Below are 6,000 nucleotides of genomic sequence, written 5' to 3'. Positions count from 1 at the left end.
TGATTTATATGCTGTTTAATGTTTGATGATCGTGTTATTTTTCATGTGCGTAAGCAATGCTTCTATCGCTTGTTTCTGCTTCTTCTTCAGTGGAAAACAGTGAAAACAACGAGAGCCGGAAAATCTCGTCAATGGTGAGGAAAGAGTTAATTATATACAGTCATGGCCAGAATTGATGGCACCCCTGGTAAATATGATCAAAACTTGCTGTAAAAAATAAATCTGCATCGTTTATCCTTTTGATCTTTCATTAAAAAAATGAGCAAAATTCTGACCTTTCATTGAAGTAAAATAATTGAAAGTGTGGGGTAAATCACATTATGAAATAAATGTTTTTCTCCAAAACACGCTGGCCATAATTGTTGGCACCCTTTTATTAAATACTTTTTGCAATCTCCTATTGCCAAGATAACAGCTCTGAGTCTTCTCCTATAATGCCTGATGAGTTTGGAGAACACCTGACAAGAGATCAGAGACCATTCCTCCATACAGAATCTCTCCAGACCCTTCAGATTCCCAGATCCATGTTGGTGTTTCTTCTCTTCAGTTCAGCCCACTCATTTTCTATATGGTTCAGGTCAGGGGACTGGGACGGTCATGGCAGAAGCTTCATTTTGTGCTCCCTAACACATTTTTGTGTTGATTTTGATGTTTGTTTTGGACCGTTGTCCTGATGGAAGATCCAACCACGGCCCATTATAAGATTTCTAGCAGAAGGCATCAGGTTTTGATTTTTTATCTGTTGATATTTGATAGAATCCACGATGCCATGTATCTGAATAAGAAGTCCAGGACCTCCAGCAGAAAAATATGCCCACAACATTAAAGATCCAATGGTATATTCAATTGTACACATGGGGTACTTTTTATCCTTGTGTTCACCAAACCCATCTAGCGTGTTTGCTGCCAAAAAGCTCTGTTTTTAGTTTCATCTGACCACAGATCCCAGTCCCGTTTGAAGTTCCAGTCGTGTCTGACAACTGAATATGCTGGAGTTTGTTTTTGGATGAGCGAGAAATATTTTTCTTGAAAACCTCCCAAACAACATGTGGGGATGTAGGTTTTTTTTTATTTTTTTTTTATTGCCATTCTGACCCCCAAGACTCAACTAATCTCTGCAATTCTCCATCTGTGATCCTTGAAGAGTCTTTGGCCACTCAAACACTCCTCGTCACCATCCATTAAGACAGTATAGACACACGTCCTCTTCCAGGAGGATTCGTAACATCTTTAGTTGATTATAACTTCTTAATTATTGACCTGATGGTCAAAATGGGGATTTTCAATTCTTTAGATATTCTCTTACAGCCACTTTCTATTTTGTGAAGTTCAACAATCTTTTGCTGCACATCAGAACTATATTCTGTGGTTTTACTCATTGTGATGGATGATTCAGGGAATTTGGCCTTTGTGTTTCCTCATATTTAAACTCCAGTGAAACAAGAAGTCATAGCTGGACAATTTCATGTTCCTAGTCACCCTGGTGTGCTAAAAAAGGTAAATATTAATGGGAATATATCAGAGATATTTTACTCGTAAAAAATTCTAGGGGTGCCAATAATTGTGGCCGACGTGTTTTGGAGAAAAAAAATTATTTCATAATGTGATTTCCCCCCCCCACTTTCAACTCTTTTACTTCGATGAAAGGTTAGAATTTTGCAAATTTTTTGAATGAAAGATCAAAAGGATAAACGATGCAGATTTATTTTTTACAGCCAGTTTTGATCATATTTACCAGGGGTGCCATTAATTCTGACCATGACTGTATGATTATGATTGACGAGATTTTCCGGCCTTTGTTGTTTTCACTGTATATATATATATATATACAGTTATGAAATCCCATAATGCCTGAAATGTTCTGACCATAATTGTTTTTGCATTCAATTCCCGGGAACCAACCATGCCTCAACTTACAGTTTTCCCTTTACACTCATATATATGGAAATCATGTGGGTAGATTTTTCTCAATGCATTATCTAATGTTTGTTTGTGTATTAATCTCTTTCTTATTCACACTAACTGTATCTTACAGAAAAGGACAAATGTGACCCTGGATCACGTCACCAGTCACATGTCGCACGGGTATATTTGTGGCAATAGCCAACAATACATTGCATGGGTCAAAATTATCGATTTTTCTTTTATGCCAAAAATCATTAGGATATTAAGTAAAGATCATGTTCCATGAAGATATTTTGTAAATCTCCTACCGTAAATGTATAAAACATTTATTTTTGTGAGTGAATGCAACACAATCGCGAACATAAATGCACAACTTTAAAGGAGATTTTCTCAATGTTTCGATTTTTTTTGCACCCTCAGATTCCAGATGTTCAAATCTCGGCCAAATATTGTCCTATCCTAACAAACCACACATCAATGGAAAGCTTATTTATTCAGCTTTCAAGTGATGTATAAATCTCAATTTCCAAAAATTGACCAATTTGACTGGTTTGGTGGTCCAGGGTTTTGTGGTCCGTTTGATGGACAAACTTTGAAGCTTAAAAGCCTCAGTCTTCTCTCGAATGCTAATTCTAATTGTATGGATGGCTGAAGAGTGTTTAATAATGCAGAGCTTTAAGGGTAGATGGTCACTCGTGGTTAAGTGGTTATCAATGTTTTAGGGCTCTAATGAGGATGATGATGATGATGAGGATGATGATGATGATGCTCTGAAGAAAGTGATACCTGGAACACCACGCCTAATGTAAAGCTGTGCAGACTGCAGTACATCACAGGTGACATCACAGTTATACACGAGCGTGATTGGTTGATCATACGGACACACAGAGCCATGGTCATTCCAGAGGAGTCCATATTTAATATTCCATATATCCATTCTTTTTTACTAGCTCATTTTATTTTACATGAAGGGTGTACAACCTGCAGCCATGATGCATATAGTGTGTTCATACTATAATAGGTTTTATTAATAATATTTTGAATTAATTTTATGGTAACAATTTTCATCAAAGTCTCGTGTGTTAACATTCATGCATTAACTAAAATGAGCTAACAATGAATAATATGTTTTTACGGCATTTATTAACCTTTGTTAATGTTAGTTAGTATTCATGTTAGTTCACAGCAATACAACTTTTGATCTTATAAATGTATTAGTAAATGTTTAGATTAACTAAGATTAATAAATGCTGTAGAAGTATTGTTTTTTTGTTTTTTTTTGCTCATTTTAACTAAAGTAGTTAACTTATCTTAAATGAAACCTTATTGTAACCGTTTTTATTTTTACATTTTTTATTTTCATCATTTGTTGTATGTTTTTTTTTTGTCATTTTTATTTACATCATTAAAAAATTTTTTAATAAAATTTTATTTCAGTTTTTAATGACATTTTTATTTCAATTACTAGTTTAAGTAAAGGTAAATAATATTATTTCAGTTAACATTTATTTGATTTCAAGTAACTATAATAACACGTTTTCGAGTGTAATTTTGTGTTTTTGTAATTTTTATTACATTTTGTCATAATGTCTGTTTAGTATTTATTAATTTTTGTTTTAGTTATTTTAGTGCATCAAGTTAAACTTGATTCATGCAAATGTGTTTTCTAGCATATATAAGTGGCTCTTAATGGATGTCATAAGTCAGAAGCTGTGCGTGTGGATCAATGCCAGTCACAAATCCTTTAGTTTTATTATATATTCCTGTGACCGTAGGAAGTTTGTTAACGGTCGATGCGCAACATCACTGACGTTGCTTTATGATCCAAACATCAATCAGGAGGCAGGTTTTCTTTTTGATGGACAATCACGCAAACGTTTGCTGAGCATTAAACCAGATCAGTGTAATTAATCACATTTATGTTTATGCATAATTGAAATGTCAGTGGATTATCGAGATGATCTCCACTCGTGTGTTTGGCTGGAAGTGCATCAGAAAAGACGTTTCTTTTAGTTTAACTCATCCTCTTTGATGAATTATGGATAGGAGGCCAATGTTTCCTGACATCTGATCGTCATGGAGTCTCCACCTTTAAAGAACAATCGTAAAAAATATAGATATTGATCAATAGCTTCCTTTCGCTGGGTATCGATTAGCTGCGAGCCACTTAGACGTGATTGTTGTTCGTTTGCTTCACTTTGACTCAACAAACCAGTTTGACAAGCGTATCTCCTCCTTCAATGTTGTGAAACCCTCTGAAGATCAAAGAAATGCTGATATATGAACCTATAAATCCCATCATAACACTTTATATATGTTGAATATCCTTAACAGACATCTAGTGTTTAGCATATCATTACTTAAATTGTTTTGAATATTTCATAAAGCTTTGATGCACATTCTTTGGGGTTTAAGAAATTAATACTTTTATTCAGCGAGGATGCGTTCAATTGATCAAAAAGTGACAGTAAAGACATTTATTAAGTTACAGAAGATTCTATGTCATATAAATGCTTTTTGTTCATCAATGAATCCTGAAAAAAATTATCAATGTTTCACAAAAATATGTTTTCAACATTGATAATAATCATAAATGTTTCTTGAGCAGCAAATCATCATATTAGAATGATTTCTGAAGGATCATGTGACACTGAAGACTGGAGTAATGATGCTGAAAATTCAGCTTTGAATCACAGGAATCAATTACATTTGACAATATATTCACATAGAAAACAGTTCTTTGAAATGGTAATAATATTTCACAATTTAAGTGTTTTTACTGTATTTTTGATCAAATATATGCAACCGTGATGAGTATAAAAGATTGTTTTTCCATTTAAATTGTACAGACCCCAAACTTTTGAGCAATATTCATAATTGATTTTTGAATATACTCAAAAAAATGGTCCAATTACAGTGGGACCAAATGAGTTCAACACCCTGAAGAAACCTTTATTTTTACTATGTTGTAGTGTTTTAAAGAAGCCCAAAATCTGTAATAAAAACCCATGAAAACAAATTTCCAAAGAACTATTCAGCGACACAAGAATTGTAAGTAGCCAAAAGTTGTTCTTGATTAAAAAAAAACTATTGAAATTTAACATTAAACAGTTATATGCTGTTTAACTTTCTTCAGCTCAAACAGTGGAGTGTTAGCGCTTGCAACGCCAAGGTCATGGGTTCGATTCCCAAGAAAAGCAACAACTGATGTCAATGTAAATGTGTTCCTTGAAATGCAATGTAAGTCGTGTCTGCCAAAATCATAAATGTAAACATTGTTTATCATAAAACGAACAAGAAGGACTTTTACAAGTAAGCACTTTTATATTTGCCAACACAAGATTATGATTCGCTCTGAATTAAAAAGTGATGAATTGTTTGTGTTTCTTCATTCTTCACTGTGGATGTGTGAAGTGCCAAACGTGATGAAGCTCGACCGTCCAGGAGCGCAAACCACTGAGGATTTTCCACAGAAAACATTGCAAAACCAGCTCAACATGAAGGTACTGGTTTAAATATTTAGGCCTAATATTTCATCTCGAAATGTTCGTCTGTGTGTATATGTAAAGGCTAATAAATGTGCATGCAGACCACTAAGGATATGGATTATAGACATTATTCTATTATTAGCTGCTTATGAGAGCCGAGGAATTAAACATCCAGGAAGTTTGATCCGGTGTAAGTGCTTTGTGTTAAAAGTTTGATGCCATCCTGAGGCTGAGAGTTGATGTACAGTTTTTAAAGAGCGTAAGAGACCAGCTCTCTGATCTCCTATATTCAACACCATTAATGAACAAACACAATGTCAGACAAATGGATTATTGATGCCTCACCTGCAGCATTAGATCACACGCACACACACACACACACACACACACCCCGACTGCCAGATCGCACGAGAAGAGCTTTTCCACAGCTTTAACACTCAGTGTTTGGGATTGGGAATGTTACGTTAAAGGGAATGGTAACACTACAATAAGGTTCATTAGTTAACATTAATTAGTTAATGTATTTACTAACATGAACTTACTATGAGCAATTTATTACAGTATTTATTAATCTTTGTTAAAATACAGGTTTGTTCATGTTAGTTCA

Source organism: Squalius cephalus (assembly GCF_949319135.1).
Source record: "Squalius cephalus genome assembly, chromosome: 7".
Taxonomy (NCBI): Eukaryota; Metazoa; Chordata; class Actinopteri; order Cypriniformes; family Leuciscidae; genus Squalius; species Squalius cephalus.
The sequence above is the reverse complement of the archived record's forward strand: the minus strand, read 5'-3'. Positions refer to the sequence as shown.